Genomic DNA, 18,856 nt, shown 5'->3' with positions numbered 1-18,856 from the left:
TCGACTAAAAAGGTAAGTACTTGAGTGAGATATGCCAAAAGATATAGTTTATGCTGAGTGGTAATGCCATAATAACAGTTTGACAAACCAAGGGTTGTAGTTCACGCCGAGTAGTATTACTATAGCAAAAATCCTAAAACACCCTAGTAAATCTTGTCGATTAGCACAAGCATATCATTCTGAATCTTCATAAACGTAGAATAATTTGTCATAATAGCAAGTCAAACCCAAGTGCTCTATTAGAAGTCTGATTGTGTGAGGTTTTTCTGAATATTTGATAATCGTTAATTTTTATTGCTTTGACAACTTTTTTTTGTTTACCCTTACATATTTTTATTACCTCAACCAAACTTTTATGATCACTACACTTTACAATTTTTCTTGCCTCGACAATATATTTCCATCTTCTTGTACACTTTATTACTATTTAGACAAGAATCGTAGGACAAGTTAGTGACACCTAGTTCTAGTTGTTGCAAACATAAAAAATTCCCATCATTCCCTAAGGAGACGATAACTCGTTTACAACTATATTACTTACATTCATTTTGTATACTTGCATTCATTGTGTATACTTGCACAAATTTGTGTGCCACATCACACACATATTTACACACGATCAATGTGACTGAGGGTTCTGCATCCCAGAGCTCACGCACCCCTCTAGCCTACTGGAATACCCTTGGGTGCATGGGGTGAGATGCAGAACTACATCAAAACGTCCACCCAACCCCTCGAATATATGGGGTGAGATCTAGAGCTACATCGAAAACGTACACCTCGCCAACTTACTCCGTCCGCTAATTGGAAAATGAAGTATCGTGGTACTGACTCATATATACCTGGATATACTAACAAATAAGACAATCGTCATACTGCTAAAGTAACTCGGATGTCCTGGTTGTTTCCCGATTATCACACAAATGCTAGTTTTATGATATCCTAGTTGTTACTATTTCTAGCTATTATGAGTTATTACTGATCTTGTTTACTTTTCTCCCTAGCTATTATCTCGTTCGTTCTCTCATCTAGAACTTATGCGAGGGTTTATTAGTCTGTTACTACTTATAGTTTATATTGATATGGTTGTTTGCTATTTAAGGGCATTTTAATCATTTTTTAATTCTAGAGAAATCTCTACACTTTTCGAGACTTCACGATAACTGTTGTGTTTACTATATGGTTGTGATATTGTCTAGCCTGATATTTGACTTGGTTTCTCTTATGACTAGCAATAATTTATTCATTATTACTACGTTTTCCCTCAATTTGCCCTCGAATGAAATGGATAATTGTACGTCTAACACTCTTGGCCGTTCTTACAGTAAACGAATCTACTATTATATAATTTGATTATTCGATCATACCGCTTGCCGGTACACCCTATGCAATGATCCTCCATCCTTAGATATATGTTATGTGTTTAGTTGAAAATACTTGGACGCCTTTACGCTTGTTAAGGTTAAACTAGTTGTAACCTACTCCTACGAGTGTCGCAAGGCCCCTTTGGCCATTTACGTCCCTCACGGACTAAGCTTTATCTTTACAGACCATTCCAAGCTCTTACGGACTTAATCGGGTCGAATATTATCATTCGAGGTGGGTAGTATCGATACTCTACCTATAGTATCGATCCCCTAGGGTCAATTATCGATACCCCTATGAGTATCGATAACAAAAATACATTATGTTGTTGAAATTGGGGCTTAGTATCGATACTATCACCCTGAGTATAGATACTATAGGGCCAATATCGATACTTCTCTGGCAATATCAGTACTACATGCCTGAAATCCCTAATATTTGTCTTAATTCATCCAATTTCGATACTATTAATCCTAGTATCGATACTTGGACCTAGAAATTGATATTTTAGGTTCAAAAATACCTTAAAACATTCTAAAAGCCATAGTTTGATTCTAAATCATTTATTAATGTTGTGGGTAGTTATTTAGGATATTAAGGTGTCATAAAGCACATGTTTTACAAGAAATTCATGATTTATAACATGAATCAAATGTGAAACCCTAAAATACTCAACTATCAAATCTTAACAAATTCTTGAGGTTTATGAAAGATTAATACTCCAAAGGATTAGAAATAAACTACCTTGATAATTGAATCCCGAAATAGAGTTCATTTAGCAAGAAATCACTCCCTTCTAGGCTTGGATGATAAAACCCCTATTTGCTTGCAAAAAATAAAAATCCAAAGCTTTAAATCCTTAAATGATGTTGCTATATGGATTAAGAATGGATTGCAAAAATGAAAAAGGTTCAAAAACCTTACCTTTACTATGGAGCTTGGAGAGGAAGAAGAGGGAATAAGAGAAAGGGAGAAGAAAATGAAGAGGATGAGAAGATGAAGATATAATAAAGACTTCATCTCTTAAAAATGGGCTAATAACACTGTTGGTCCCTCTTTATCTTTCTACTATGCAAAAATCTCCCTTTTATGGCTAATTAGATCCAAGTCCAACCCAATTAAGCCCAATAACTTGAATTATAAATTCTGTATGGTCCATTACCTCTCGGGTAAACCTAAAACTACTAGCTCAGAATTTAGGGTATTACAGATTAAAATGAAATTTTCTAAAGGATGATAGCAAAAATTAATGATTTTAAACATTAGTGACCATCTGATGTAGTTTATCACGTTCCACCTTAATTGGTTACCTTATTTTAAAGTTAGTTACAAAATGCTTTAGATACTTTCCCTTTTTCCATTTGCCCCAATTTCAAAACTTCAAAACCCAAATATTAAAAGAGAAAATCTTCCCCTAACCAAGCCTTATTTCTTCTTTGAGAAACCCTAAACTTTCTTCTTTTGGATTTTTGTTCCCGTTTTCCCCGTAATCATCTGATAACCCTTTTTTGGGTTTGATCGCAATGTCAGATGATAAGTTGTCATATTTCTCTTCTAATTCCTCAAACCAATTGGACCATTCTTTACCCACTAAGATTACGAAGCTCAAAGCTCGCTTGGTGGGTAAGGCCTCTTCAGCCACTGCTTCTCAGCAACAGTCGCAAACCCAGCAGCTACAGCAGCAGCAACAGCCTTCTCCATCGTCATCTTCAAAATTCGTTCTTCTGGGGAGTTGTTGGAGGCTTCTAGTTCGAGTGATTCCGATGACGAGGTAAAATGACCTCACAATTCTTTTAATATTGTTTTTATTTCATCTCCGTTTCAAATGAGGAATAATAAAAATCTAATAGTTTGGTTTGGGGGCACATTTCCCAGCAACATATTGTTTCTAGGTGGAACAATTGAGATATGGATGTTGGTATGCTAATTTTTTGTTGCTTTGGAAAATAGTGGTTAACCTGATATTGGCTTACTTTGTGTTGCGATACAACATGCCTGGTAGAAACGATGAGTGTAAATGGAGTTTTATTTTGTTATGTTGGGTCATTGAAAGGGATAAAATATTCGATGTTTGGGGGCACATTTCCCAGCAACACATTATTTCTAGGTGGAACAATTGAGATATGGATGTTGGTATGCTAAGTTTTTGTTGCTTTGGAAAGTAATGGTTAACCTGATATTGGATTGCTTTGTGATGTTTGGGGACACATTTCCCAGAAACACATTATTTCTAGGTGGAACAATTGAGATATGGATGTTGGTATGCTAAGTTTTTGTTGCTTTGGAAAGTAATGGTTAACCTGATATTGGCTTGCTTTGTGATGTTTGGGGGCATATTTCCCAGCAACACATTATTTCTAGGTGGAACAATTGAGATATGGATGTTGGTATCCTAAGTTTTTGTTGCTTTGGAAAGTAGTGGTTAACCTGATATTGGCTTACTTTGTGATGTTTGGGGGCACATTTCCCATCAACACATTATTTCTAGGTGGAACAATTGAGATATGGATGTTGGTATGCTAATTTTTTGTTGCTTTGGAAAGTAATGGTTAACCTGATATTGGCTTGCTTTGTGTTGATATACATCATACCTGGTAGAAACGATGAGTGTAATTGGAGTTTTATTTTGTTATGTTGGATCATTGAAAGGGATAAAATATTCGATTTAATAACTTTTTTTTTTTTTGCATATGAAGTTGTCTTTCGCACCATTGCTATATAAATTTTAATTGTTTAGTTTATTGTTAACATTCAAGTTTTAAGAACTGAACTAACGTTATTTTACATGTAACATGATGCTAGAATGGAGGTGAGTTTTTAATACAAGCCAACACACTGAAGCGCCAGAAAATCCAAGGAGATGATAACTTGCCAGTTTTTCAACATGTTGAGGTAGGTTTATGAGTCATGAGTTTTTTTGTTTTGCTTTTTGGAGACTTGGAAACTATCTCTTTGCTTTTGAGTTCTTCAATCATTTTTTCCGAAGTAGTCTATTGGATAGCTTCACATATCGTCTCTATTTATTTCTATATTCATTGTAACTTTTCCTTTATTGCTCTCTGAAAAAGGATTATTTATCTACTTTTTTTTAAATGATAAATTGGTCAGGCAGTTACTGAAGGGAGGCAAATGATTGCTGAACATGTGGAGTCCAAGGCAAGTTCCGACGGAAATAGAAGAAAACAAGGCCATGGAAGAGGACATTCTGTTTCAAGTAGAGGTCGTGGTTCTAGAGCTAACGATCAGATAATACAACAAATATCTAGTTCGATTGTAACACTTTCAAATGGTCAACTTGAGAACTCTTTCCATAAGGTGTGCTTTAGTGCCACTGGATGCTATGCTTTTGATTCTCTCCCTTGTAATAGTTAAAGTTGCCAGCACCAAAAATGTTCTTTATATTATTCTCCAGCGGCCTTTTTGGTACGTTGAACCGTTCATTTTAGTGTATGCGCTAAGCTTGGGGCAGTTACAGCCTTACAGGTCAAAATTTTAAAGTTCTAAAAAGAAAATGTGAAACACAGAAGGAATATAAACTAATGTCGAGTACATGGCTAGCATTTTTCCTGTTTCAGTGTTCAAGCTAATTTTGTGGAGTCCTATATATTGTGCTTTGAGTGTACACTGGTCACGAGAAAGGAGACATGGGGAAAAATAAATAAAATGTATGATTTCTATTGATAAGAAAAAATGCGTTTACTTTATACTGGATCTTAAACCTGTAAGACTCCAGTGTCCAAGTGTTCCATTTTCTTTTTCCTTCTACATTTAACTGGTTTATTGAGAAATAAAATTTTAAGTGGAGCTTTTCCTTTCTTAAATTTTGAAACAAATAGAGAAAAACATGGAAAACAAAAGAAAAAACTGTTCCTTTCCTATATTGCATACTAGATTAGATGGAAAAACTACATAGTTGCTAAAAAGGGAAGGTTAATAGTAGAGAGTGATTGCAAAAATACAGTGGACTGAATTTTAAAACAGCAATCTACACCAGTTTTTTTCAGTGACTTGGTGGAGGAAATTGGGGCTGCAATTTTTGATAAGGGTTGTGTTCTAAAATGGATTCCTAGGAGTTGTAATTTGGAGGCTGACAGGCTAGCTAAGTAGGGGATTGGTTGAGTGCAGATGCCCTTTTGATGTTTGTTTTCTGATTTTCATTTGGACTGTATAGGCTCTTTTTTGTATTATTTTTGCTAGTTTGGTTACCAGGACTCATCATTACTTCTTACGATCTTTCTTAGGAGGTTTTGTCTAAGTTAGTGTTGGTGTTTTTTGTTGTTTTAGGGCACTATTGGGTTTTTTGCTTTAGATAGGGGTGTTGTTCTGGTTGTATTTTATGTACTTTAGATGTGGAATGAAATCCTAAGGCACTCTTTTCCTCCTTCAAATGATTAAGAAGCTTTATTTCAAGCTTCATTAATTATGAAGGAGGTTTTTAATGAGGCCTTCAATTCTTATAAAAAAAAGAATAAGCTATATAAGTCATATCACATACACTCTTAGGCAGTTTACTATTTTTATTTGTATATCAGGATTGTAGGCCCAAAGAGAAGCTCCAGACTGATCAGTGCACTTCTCTAGAGGTATGTATCTTCGCAAAGTTCGTGTTTATTTAAACTATTTAAAGTTGCTCCTCAATTTTGAGGCAATATTTTTTTTGGTTAAAAAATGTGGAGGAAAAAGAACTGTGATTTGCTTTGCAACCAGTTAATTTCTCTTTTGTGAATATATGCTTGCATCATTTTCCTTAGATGCACAGAAGATTTTTTTTTTTGGATAAGAAGTGGAGGCCTCGATAAAAACCCCCTTCATGATTAAAGGAACAGCAATAGGTGTTCCTTTATCAGTGGAAGGAGGAAAAGAGTGCCTCAAAATTCATTAATAACTGAAAATTTACATAATGTTTAAAACAACCAAGCCCCCTTACAAAGAACAACCCGAAACACTCAAACACAATATCCTAAACTCAACAACAAAACTAACCAATACTAGCCTTAGCTAAGCTATCAGCCTCTATATTGGTTGTTCTATCAACCCATCTGATAACACCCTCCAATTATCTTAACATGATAGCAATATCCTTCACTAAATTTACATAAACAACAGGACATCTATCTAAATTCTTTACTCAATCCACTGCTAGTTTACTATCAGATTCAACAATCAATCGATTCTTGAACCTCTGAAGAATAGTATCAAAGAAAATTAAACCACTCTTAATGGCTATAAGCTCCATCAAAGTAGGGGGACCTGGACCCGCAGCCTCTTGGAAAGAACCCTTCATCTCACCAACCTCATTTCTTAATAAACCATCTATACCACTCTTTCGCCAATCTCCACAAACAACTGCATCCACGTTCAATTTAAGAAAACCCTTTGGAGGAGGAACCCAAGACACGATATTATGAATCGAGTTTCTGGAAGAAGATCATAAATCTCCAATAGAGGGATCACTAATGAGAGAGTCCTTAGTAATAGCAATTTCCTTAAACTAAGCTAAGAACGAAGAAGCTAGCTTGAATCTAGCCATGAAAAATAGCTCAATCTGATCTAAGATCCTTCCTTCAAACACAATGGCATTTATGAATTTCCAAATAGTCCAAAGAACTACTCCCAGAATAAAGGACCAAATAGAAGAATAAGGCACCAAATCATTCTAAGCTAGTAAAAAGCTTTGAGCATTATCATGAAGAACCGAATTTATTTTCCAAAAATTCAGAAACTTATTCCATAGGGACCACGCCACTGTGCAGGAGAAAAATAAATGGGAGGCAGATTCGATGTCTCTTTTACAAAAAGGACATGAAATGTCTACAATCCCCGAAACTCCTCATTTTTGTAATTCAATCTTTATTGCCAGTTTTTGGTGTGCTACCTGCCACATAAAAGTTTCCACTCTTGGAGACACCAACCCCCTCCAAATAAATTTCATCCAAAAATTCTCATCAGCCGAAACCTGATAACAAAGCTTCATACAAGAGTTGACAGAAAAAATACCTTCCCCATTCCCTCTCCATATCAGGCCATCTCTAGACTCTTGTGAAAGACTAATATTATGAATGATAGCCAATAAATCTGAAAACTGATCCAGCTTCCAATTACACAGATTTCTTCTCAACTAAACATGCCGAGACCACCCTGCGGATCGAAACTCACCATATTCAATTAAGACCCCGTATTTATTCAAAGAAAGAGCAAATAATCTCGAGAAAACAACCTTCAAAGGAGAATCTAATGCCCAACTATCAAACCAGAAACGGATACTCTCCCCATTACCCACTTTGACTTTTTTTATATAGGAATTAGGCCCCGTTAAAAACCCCATTCTTAGTTATTGTGTTGAAAAAACACAATAACCAAAGGAAGGGGAAAAGCGTGCCCATAATTTATTACCAAACATAAGAAATACAACCAAACCGAAACACACATAACAAAACCGACTTACAACAACCCTGAAACCCCAAACTCACCAAGCCACATACCCACTTTGACTTGAAACAAGCTTCGAAACATAGCACCAAACTGATCTTCTTTAAAATGGTTATTGACCACCGATTTCCATAGCCAAGAAGCATTTGTTGGAAATTTGCTATTGAAAAATAGAAGATTAATGTTCAAATTATATTTGGTACAAATCATCTTCTTCCAAATGGATTCCTTATCATTAGAAAACTTCCAAGACCATTTCCCTAATAAAGCTCTATTCATAAAATTAAGATTCAACACATCCAGACCACCAAAACTTCTTGCTTTACACTGTCGTCCAATTGACCCAGTGAATCTTCTTGAACTCTGCCCCTCCTCCCCATAAAAATTAGCCATTATTGAATTCAGCTTTAAATTCACTGCTGCAGGAATCTTAAACAAAGACAAAAAAATATGTAGGTAACGAGCATAACACCGACTTCAATAATACCAATCTCCCTGCCAAAGAAAGGGTTTTTTCCTTTCAACCCGCCAGCTTCTTAAAAATTTTCTGAACAACCGGATCCCACAAAGCTGAAGAGTTCCTGTTTGCACCAAGCGGCATCCCTAAATAATCAAAAGGGAAATGACCAACCGTACAAATGTCACCCGCCCACTTCTTGACCTCTTCCTCACTAATGTTGATGCCAAATAATTTGCTTTTGCTGAGATCAAGTTGAAGACCGGACATAACTTCAAAACTCGTAAAACTCTCTTAACATTTAAAACTTGCGTCTTGGATGCATTACAAAAAATAATGAGGTGCAAATTGCAAATGAGATAGCATAAATGAGGTAACATCTTTACGTGCAAAAGTTGCAGCATTGGAGGAGGACCTAGGGAAATGTCATCAAGAAGCCTCTGAATATCAAAATCTTTACCGGCAACTAGAAAAGGTTCTTAAAGTAGCTCCGCTAATATATGGTGCAAACTTCTTTATTTAATTTATTACTTACCTTTTAGTTTTTATTGCGTTTTTGCAGGAATTGAAAGATATTAAAGATTATGATCAGCAAATGAAGCCAAAGGTGTTTATTACGCTTAATTGATGGATCTTTATATACTGAAAGTTCTAAACCTAGTCAATAGCCATTGACGTGAGCTTATATCACACCTCTAGTACATATATAGTGTAGATATTAGATGAACGAGATTTTCCTTGTGGTGGTTTCCCTCCTCAGGGGGGACTGGGGAAAGGATTATATTGCTTGAAGTAAGAAATATACAGACTTTATGTTCATGTCTTCAACTAAACCCAGGAAGGGATCCTTTTTTCTTTTTCAGATAAAATTAACATATTTTAGATGGGATTGTGACTGTATATGGTTTTCACATCATTCTGTTATTCTGTTTGAATAGAAAAGCAGCTAAATCTTGTAGACTCAAACTGCAGTGGACAAGAGTTCTTCAGTGGAAGGCCTTTGATGAATGGCATTTATCTTTTTAGGCAATGTTTCTTAAAAAAGCTCGTCCTACATTATTTAATTCATTTCTGGTGGGAGTTACAGGTTATGTGATAATGGAAACTAAAGGGACTTTTTTTTTTATTAACTATCATGGGGGCTTGTTCTTTTCTTCAATCTGACTTATGAAATTGCTTATATTTCCCATACACCATGTGTTTTTTGAGGAAGCTTGTTTCTGTAATATTCTTGTGGACTGTTAACTTTATGCGCATAATTGAACTTCTAAAAATGTAGTTCGTTTCACAAACACAGAACATCAAACTTTATAAATATGTCACCCATGCCTAAAGAGGAAAATGAAAATAAAAGTACTAGAAAGCGAATGTCTGTTAAGTCTGCTTGATAACAATTGATGGTCTCAGTTTTAATCCTGGGCTTCTTATTTGATCGTGGTTCAGAGAACAAAAATGATATCTGATCTTTTGATCGCTGTTTCCAAAGCTGAGAGACAAGAAGCTAGGATGAAAGTACGGCAGGATTCCTTGAGACTCGGAAATGTGGGAGTAATCAGGTATATAAAGATTAAATTGCTTTGAGTATTTAGTTTATGTTGTTGATACCGATTCCTCATGTGTGACACAATGCTGTCTGAGAGAGAGAGTTACCAGGGTGTCCTTAATTCCATGGTACTAATTAAATGTGTGATTCTGTTGTTAAACCTATGTGGGAGGAAAAAGTGTTTTGGTGAATCATATAAATGCGATATATCTTACAATTTTCTCTACATAAGTGGGAGGAAAGTTATTCTGTGCATCATTCATGTTAATGTTGTATAACGGTGTTACAGCTCCTTGTGTCTCTTGATTAATGAATTTACCCATGTTCTTTTTGCCTTCAGAGCTGGAACAATCATTTCCGAGACGTGGGAGGATGGACTAACACTTAAAGATCTAAATGCTCATCTTGTATGCTATTCTTTCTATATTGTCTTTGTAATCATAAAAGTAAAAATTAATTAGTGTAGCAATTTAGGCCCAAGGATTCTTTTATTAGTGTACTCATGCTTATTTTTTTTAATATGTCTCCCTTTCATTTTCTTTTAGAGACAATTGTTAGAAGCTAAGGAGGCTGTTGAACGACAGAGGAAACAATTGAAGAAGCGACAATGTGGTAATTCATAACTTTTGAGATTACAGGATTTTAAAATTCCTATTGTCTTTACTCTTTGTTAGTTTAAGTTTGGATATTATATGGATTAAATTTATGCATATATCAAGTTTGTTTTAATTGTTATGGAATCAGAATTAGTATAACTTAAGGATGTGAGTTCCTATATAAAGCTGTGTGTTTAAAATGCTTATGTATGTTGTTTTCAAGTAGAGTGCACATGAGATCGACTACCATTATGATAAACAATAAAAGTATAATAAGAATTAGACGATGAGGTTTTTTGCCTTTTACGAGGAAAGGAGTATGCATTAAAGGTAGTGAGGTATGGTAGTGAGGTATAAACCTTTTGAGAGTCGACCTCTTAAAGCAAAGTTGGCATATCAATGATAAATATAATTGAAAATTGAATTGAAAATAAGTTAGAACTATAATTACAGGAAATAAGTGTTGATATCAAATATTAGTAATTATATAGGAGTAGCCCAAAATAAGAAAAAAACAAATTTGTTAAAGATCAGTCGGGATCTCTGTAGCGGACCACTATTTTACTAATATCTTATGACTCAATTTGAAATAAGTAAAATAAGTTTTTGGTTAGCCATCATATGACCAAATGGATGCCATGTTCTATAGAACTTATTGCATGCTTGGCAGGCAACAAGCTTCAATTTTGTAAATGATGTGCTATTTTGAGCCAACTCATTAGAGAATTATTTGCTAGCTAGGAGTCCGGCTGTAGATTTAATGCTCATACTATAGTCTATTTTAGCCTGTCACAATTCAAGATAGAAAATGATAGAATTGGGGATTTCAGAAAAATGAAGAAAGTATGAAGAAGAAGAATTGCATTGAAATCTCAGCATAATTTCTCAATTACAATTCTGTTGCATATATTTAATAACAACATCCAATTATTTGTTTACAGCTGTCAGTGCTTTTGTCATGTAGTCTAACTGTTTCATGCTGCTAGATTCCTTCAACAGATTACTTCTTGGGCTCAAGGTTGGGCTGCCATCACTCAAGAGTCTTCAATTGCTTTGATCTCTCCTTTGGCCCACTCCAATTCCACGTTCCCATTAGCTTTGCTATCTCCTTTAGCCTGCTCCAGAATTACATTCCCATCAGGTAAATCAATCGATCCCTCTTTCTCCCAAATCCCTAGCCTCTGAGTTCCCAATTCTCTGAACCCTAATTCCATTTCTCCCCCAAATTTCTTCTACATTTCTCCTGTCACCATGACAATACCCCCTTCTTCAGACGATCCTTGACCCCAAGGATCAAACCGTGGAAAATGTGTTCGCAACACAGTATAGTCTTCCCATGTAGCATCATCCTTTCCCAAGTTTGTCCAGTGAATCAAGAATTGGGTAACATCCTGATTATTGCGCTTCACAATTCGTTTGGCCAAAGCAGCAGCCGGATATACCTTTAGCTGGCCGTCAACATCAATTTTCGGAGGATCCAACGAGGTAATCTGCTGGTCACCAATCTTTTTCTTTAAGAGACTAACATGGAAAACAGGATGGATTTTCGAATGATCAGGTAATTTTAATTTGTATGCCACTAACCCCACTCGTTCAATCACTGTGTAGGGACCAAAAAAACGAGCAGCCAATTTAATATTTTTACGAATTGCTAACGACGTCTGCTAATACGGTTGGAGTTTAAGGTAAACACTATCCCCCACCATAAATTCCTTATCTGTACGCTTCCTGTCTGCATATGCTTTCATTCTTGATTGAGCCTTCTGTAGTTGTTCCTGCAAAATTTTGTTCATGACATCTCGTTGCTCTAATAACTCCTGTACTGTCTGCACCATTGACTGACCACCCCAAGATAAAACTTGAGGTTTATAACCATACATTGCTTCAAATGGAGTTACTCCTAAGGCAGTGTGATAGTTGGTGTTATACCACCATTCTGCCTGTGGTAACCAATCAACCCATATAGTAGGTTTAATAAAACAAACACTCCTCAAGTACTGCTCAACATACTGATTTACTCTTTCAGTTTGGCCATCCGTTTCTGGATGATAGGCAGTGCTGAAGTGAGTTTCTGTGCCAACCTGTTTCATAAATTCCTTCCAAAAAACACTTGTAAATATCTTGTCTCTATCTGACACAATAGACTTAGGATGGCCATGTAATTTATAAATCTGAGCTAAATAAATCTTTGCCAAATCAGCTGCTGTGTAAGGATGTTTTAAAGGAATGAAATGACCATATTTAGTAAACCTGTCAACAATTACCCAAATGCAAGTGAATTTCTTGGAAGGTGGCAAACCTTCAATGAAATCCATAGAAATCATATCCCAAGCCTGGTGTGGAATTGGTAGTGGTTGTAGGAGACCAGCTTTGTGAGAATGATCAATTTTAGTCATCTGGCAGACCTCACACTGAGCAATAAAATCTGTGATATGTTTTCTTAATCTTGGCCAATAAAAATAAAGCTGAACTCTATAGACAGTAGCTTGAATTCCTGAATGTCCTCCCAAAGGGGATGCATGTAAAAGGGTCAAGATTTGTTGTCTCAATCCTTCAGTTTCACCCACATAAACTTTCTTGTTAAATCTCATAACTCCCTGAGTAAAAGTCCATTGACTGTTAGCCTCTGTACAGATACTCAATTCTGCAATTTTTGCCTTTGCAAAGCTATCTTCTGTATAGCTCTTTTCAAGATCTTGAACCCACTGTGGAATAATAGTTGTTACAGTCATCTTCTGTAATTCAGCTTCATTTTTTCTAGATAAAGCATCTGCAGCCAAATTACTTCTCCCTTTTCTGTAAAGAATTTTATAGTCTAACCCCAAAAGTTTTGTAAGTCCTTTCTTTTGGATGGAAGTAGTGAGTCTTTGGTCCAAAAGATGTTTAAGTGCTTCATGATCTGTTTTGATGACAAATGGAATTCCTTCAAAGTAATGTCTCCATTTAGTTACTGCCATCAGAATAGATAAGTATTCCCTTTCATAGACAGACAAATCAGAATGTCTAGGACTTAAGGCCTTACTTAAATAGGCTATAGGACGTCCCTCTTGAGATAAAATAGCTCCAATTCCAGTAGAACTCGCATCTGTTTCCAAACAGAATGGTTTAGTAAAATCAGGCAAAGCAAGAACAGGAGCCTGAGACATGGCTGCTTTAAGTGTCTCAAAAGCTGTCCTAGATTCAGGTGTCCAAGTGAAATTATTCTTTTTAAGCATATCAGTCAATGGCCTACTAATCGTACCATAATTGCGTATAAATTTCCTGTAATAGACTGTAAGACCCAAAAATCCCCTGAGAGACTTCAAATTTGTAGGCAACTTCCAATTCGTCATAGCTTCTATCTTGGAAAAATCAGTAGCAACACCTCTAGCTGAAATTACATAACCCAAATATTCCATCTGTGTTTGTCCAAAAAAACACTTACTTCGTTTAGCAAACAACTGGTGCTTCCTCAAAGTCTCTAACACAACTTTTAAATGTGTCTTGTGTTCTGCCATAGATTTACTGTATATGAGAATATCATCAAAAAAAACTAAGACAAATTTCCTCAAATATGGTCCAAAAACTTCATTCATCAATGTTTGAAAAGTTGCTGGTGCATTTGTTAGACCAAATGGCATGACTTTGAACTCAAAGTGGCCATGATGAGTTCTAAAAGCTGTCTTCTCAATATCATCAGGTCTTATTCGAATCTGCCAATATCCTGATCTAAGATCAATTTTAGAAAAATACTTAGATCCAGCCAATTCATCCAAAAGATCTTCTACCACTGGTATAGGAAATTTGTTTTTAACCGTCATAGAATTCAATTGCCTATAATCAACACAAAGCCTCCATGAACCATCTTTCTTCTTAACCAACAAACAAGGAGAGGCAAAAGGACTCTTACTTGTTTGTATAATGGAAGAGGCTAACATCTCCTTAATCTGTCTCTCAACTTCTGTTTTTTGATGGTGAGGAAATCTGTATGGGCGTAGATTGACAGGTTGAGCTCCCTCCTTAAGTATAATTGCATGGTCTTGACCTCTTTGAGGCGGCATACCATCAGGTTCAGCAAATATATCTGCATACTGTTGTAAAATTGATTGTAAATCTGCTGAAATTGAAAACTGATCTTCTTTTGTTATCATCAAATAGAATTCACCAGCAAAAGAAACATCTTTAGCAACCATTTTCTGTAACTTATTCTCAGAAAGTAATTTAATAGTTGGCATCCTTTTTTCTCCTTGTAAAAGAATTTGTTGTCCCTCTTTTTGGAATGCCAATGTCAATTCATTAAAATCCATCAAAATGGGACTGTACTTTTGCATCCAATCAACCCCTAGCACCATATCACTCCCTCCCAGTTGCAAGACTCTGAAATCATGTTCAAAAAGATGTCCTTGCATTTTCCATTGGAGTTGTTTACTAGTGAGTGTGCTGTAAAGTTTCTCTCCATTTGCTACAGTGATTGAAAGAGGTCTAGTAGAAATAACCTCTGCTCCTTCCTTAGCCCAACCAGCAGTTACAAAACTATTTGTACTACCATTGTCAATCAAAATATTTAAGGGTCTCCCTTTCACAGTCCCTTGAATTCTCAAAGTTGAAAAACTAGCCTGTCCATTTAAAGCATTCATAGAAATTTCGAAATATTTTGCTCCTGCAATCTGAGCAACAGATTCTGGTAATTCGGTTTCTTGAATATTCTCCTCTTCAATGTCTTCAACAAATTCACCTTCATTCATACAATTTAGCTGCTTTTGTTTACATTGATGTCCCGGAGCAAACTTGTCTCCACATTTAAAACAAAGATTATTAGCTCTTCGATAGTCTAAAATACTTTGCTTAGTGTTGGTAATTGGAGGACTAGGCTTAGGAAGAATCGTAGTAGACAAATTCTTCACTGTAGAAGTTTGACTTGAATTGTAGAAATTTCGAACAGGAAGTCGAAATTTTTTACTTTCAATTTCACCAGCAATTTCATGAAGTTTAGCTTGTTTAAATGTAGCAGCCAAAGATTTTGGTTCATGTGCTCGAACTCTGTGCTTCAATTCATCCTTTAAGCCGCTAATAAAGCTAGAAATGAAATACTCTTCCCCCAGATGAGGATTCTGCTGTATAATAAAAGGCATTAATTCATCAAAACGTTCCTGATACTCCTCCACAGTACCTTGTTGAGTTAATTTGTTGAACTCATCCACCACATCAATATACGTACTGCTGTTAAATCTGTGACACAAATCAGCTGCAAACTCATGCCAAGTAACCTTATGTTTGTGCATTAGATACCCATCAAACCACGTTTCAGCCTTCCCAATCAAATACATAGAAGCTATTTCAATCTGCTGAGATTCAGGAATAGCAAATATTTTGAAATATTTCTGACATTTTTGCAACCAACCCCTAGGATTTGAACCATCAAAGAACTGAAGTTCAATTCTAGGTCTAGAAAATGAAACAGAAGCATTAACAGTAGCAGGAATAGCACTAGAATTCTCCCCTGAGTCATCTCCATTACTAACCAGTCTCAAAGATGGAACAGTTAGCAGAATAGGATCAGATTGTTTATCACCAGGTTTAGATTGTAAAATACCTGGTTCTCCAGGTTTAAAAGAATATCTTTCATGCTCATTAATTACAGTAACCTCACAAGGTGTCTTACCTTCCAGTTTTGGTGCAGGAATGTCAGCTCCTTTCTTACTGGTTGCTGGAGTTAGGTGATCACCTTCTTCTGCACTTTTTGTAATCAGCTGAATAATCTTCTGAAGATACCCAGTATTTTCTGTGGACTGAGCTTCCAGGGTAGCTAGACGTTCCTCCCATTTCTCACGTTGAACAACCCACCATCTCGGCACTTCCTCTTGCTGCTCTGCAGGTACAGTTTCAGTTGCTTCAATCGGATTTGTTTCAGCCATTTTTGTATTTTTCTTAGGCATTCCAAAAAAAATTTCGAATTTTGGATCAATTAACGTAGCTCTTATTACCAATTGTCACAATTCAAGATAGAAAATGATAGAATTGGGGATTTCAGAAAAATGAAGAAAGTAAGAAGAAGAAGAATTTCATTGAAATCTCAGCATAATTTCTCAATTACAATTCTGTTGCATATATTTAATAACAACATCCAATTATTTGTTTACAGCTGTCAGTGCTTTTGTCATGTAGTCTAACTGTTTCTTGCTGCTAGATTCCTTCAACAGATTACTTCTTGGGCTCAAGGTTGGGCTGCCATCACTCAAGAGTCTTCAATTGCTTTGATCTCTCCTTTGGCCCACTCCAATTCCACGTTCCCATTAGCTTTGCTATCTCCTTTAGCCTGCTCCAGAATTACATTCCCATCAGGTAAATCAATCGATCCCTCTTTCTCCCAAATCCCTAGCCTCTGAGTTCCCAATTCTCTGAACCCTAATTCCATTTCTCCCCCAAATCTCTTCTCCATTTCTCCTGTCACCATGACATAGCCTTTATTTGCACGATATGTCGTATGTATGTTGAAAAAATTATGACCTGAAGTTGACTTGTTGAGTTGGCACTGGTGATTCGTAAGTTTGCCGTAAGTAGTGATGCCTGACATTTACTTGCACCCAGGTTCTACTTGAAGAACTTACTCTGTATATGCACCTAAATTTTATACACACACATCCAGCATGACTCGGACAAATAAGTTTTTAAAGGAGTATACTTCTAAGCACTATGTGAAGTACAACTTTTCTTTTGTTTGAAGACAAGGGTGATGCTAGTGATTTAGAATCTGGTGCGCATGAAGAAGATACCCTTATCCAGGATGAGATATACAAATCACGTCTTGCCTCAATTAAGCGTGTAAGTTTAACTGTACAAGTTATTGCCTTATCTGATATTATTAAAGAGCCATGCCAGTTATGTTGATTTTTTCCTTGCAATCCACCATGATTGAGTTGTGATTTTTCTTTAGGAGGAAGAAAGTCTTCTCCGTGAAAGAGATCGCTATGAACTAGATAAGGGAAGGCTTATACGTGAAATGAAGCGTATTCGAGATGAGGATGGATCCCGTTTTAAAATACTGAATAATAAATATGCGCTTTTAAATCTTCTTGGCAGAGGTGGATTCAGTGAGGTTTATAAGGTCAGAACTCTGGCAAGCTTATATCTTTAAAATGTATTTCTAAGCATGTTTAAACACTGTCTATTAGATGTGTCAAAAGTCTAGAAATCCTTTGCCAAAATTGGCAATTGTGAAAATAAATCTTTTTGCAGTGATTTGAAGTTAAGAAATTTCCGGCAGGCTTATGACTTGGTAGAGCATAGATACGTTGTATGTAAACTTCATGGCCTGAATGCTCAGTGGAGTGAGGATAAGAAGCAAAGTTACATAAGACATGCAATTCGAGAGTACAACATTCACAAGACATTGGTGCACCGTCACATTGTTCGGCTTTGGGACATATTTGAGATTGACCAGAATGCTTTCTGCACTGTCTTAGAGTACTGTAGTGGTAAACTAACTCAACCACTTTTTTTGTCTGGGAGCTTTTTTGATTTAGTTTCTTGGTAGAGAATACCTATAAATTCTGTCTGGATAATGGTTTGATAGATCATCCTTGCATATTTAATTTCTTTTTATCTTCTGATTTATTTTGTTGCTTCCAGGCAAAGACCTTGATGCTGTTTTGAAGTCAACACCAGTATTGCCTGAAAAAGAAGCTAGGATTATCATAGTTCAAATATTTCAAGGCCTTGTATACTTGAACAAAAGAGCACAGAAGATTATCCATTATGATCTGAAGCCTGGCAATGTTCTCTTTGATGAGTTAGGTGTAGCAAAAGTATCTGTTAGTGAGCGTCAAAAGCAGGTTTAAATTATTAATTACGTTTATGTCGAACTTGAACTCGATGTTCAATTGTTCATTCTAGAGAGAATTTTGGACTTGCTAGATGCCACTTCTCTTAGGATATAACGGCATGAACCGATTGAGCTAAAGATATAGGTTGAAGGAGGCGTTTGTTATCTGTTTCTGTGCATGTGCTGCAGATTTTCTGGGTTTTAGTGTTGTATTTCAGCAGTTTCACAATTCGGAGAACTTTTGGTCGCTTAACAATGACATAATCCGATATCTAACCATGCAGGATTTGATTCGTCGATGTCTGACATATAATCAAGTAGAAAGGCCAGATGTTTTGGCAATAGCACAGGATCCGTATCTTACATATTCAAAGAAGTAAAAACTGTACATGTCACAGAGGTCCAAAACAGAAAAGAGCAGGGTGCGGGATGCAGCAGAATTTGCTTCCAATTCTCTTCAAATAAACCAAATGGAATTTTGTACAGATTGTAAAGGTTTTGTTGTGATTATACATCTACCCTGCTTCTGTTTGTATTAATCTCAGTATTTTCGTTTGTGAAAACAGGTCAACATCATATAGAGCTTTTAAAGTTCACAAAAAAAGACAAAAATTACCTCTTTGGCCTGCTAATTTTGTTAGTTGTCATTTCAGTCTTTGAATGTT

At 36.0% G+C, this 18,856-nt stretch overlaps 1 pseudogene; it reads left to right on the top strand.

Moving 5' to 3' along the window:
• Window positions 1-2,888: 2,888 nt before the first annotated feature.
• LOC120141406 lies at window positions 2,889-18,571 on the top strand (annotated as a pseudogene).
• The last annotated feature ends 285 nt before the right edge of the window (window positions 18,572-18,856 follow it).

The sequence above is a fragment of the Hibiscus syriacus genome, unplaced genomic scaffold (genome assembly GCF_006381635.1).
Source record: "Hibiscus syriacus cultivar Baekdansim isolate YM2019G1 unplaced genomic scaffold, ASM638163v2 tig00002237_pilon, whole genome shotgun sequence".
Taxonomy (NCBI): Eukaryota; Viridiplantae; Streptophyta; class Magnoliopsida; order Malvales; family Malvaceae; genus Hibiscus; species Hibiscus syriacus.
This window is presented reverse-complemented; position numbering and strand designations above follow the sequence as displayed.